The sequence below is a fragment of the Palaemon carinicauda genome, chromosome 14 (genome assembly GCF_036898095.1).
Source record: "Palaemon carinicauda isolate YSFRI2023 chromosome 14, ASM3689809v2, whole genome shotgun sequence".
NCBI lineage: Eukaryota > Metazoa > Arthropoda > Malacostraca > Decapoda > Palaemonidae > Palaemon > Palaemon carinicauda.
Window position 1 is genome coordinate 42,401,836 of NC_090738.1, and position 499 is coordinate 42,402,334.

A 499-nucleotide genomic window follows, 5' to 3' on the forward strand; every position below is an offset into this window, starting at 1 on the left:
AAATGTGCAGGTTTGTGTACAAATGAATGTTTTATTATATTTAATTGTAATAAGCATTGTTACCAAAGAATATTGTCTTGTGAATATTTGTATAAGTGGTTAACAATGCGATGTAAGTTGTTTGATAGTTTCGTTCGGTTTGTGTTGAATAGTTGGTTTCGTTCGTTTTGTTGTTTCTTTTGTCGTGAGCGAACGAAGCGGAAGTCGTGGCTTTGAGAGAGACCGAACGCATTATTTTTACGACAGATGCAACAGAGCTAAGGGCCTCAGTTGCTGCCTGTCACTTCTCAACGTATGTAGTGTGGTTTTGGAGAACTTAATCGGAGTGAAGAGGATTTCACTTTGATTAACGATGCCGTTCCTTCCCAGTATTTAATGAAGTGGATGAATTAGTCAACCGAAGTTTGGATGAGTATATTATAATATTTAATTACCTTGAATGGGATAAATCGCTAGGGATATGCATATCTGTGCGTGGGATTCCGTGAGCTGGGTAAAA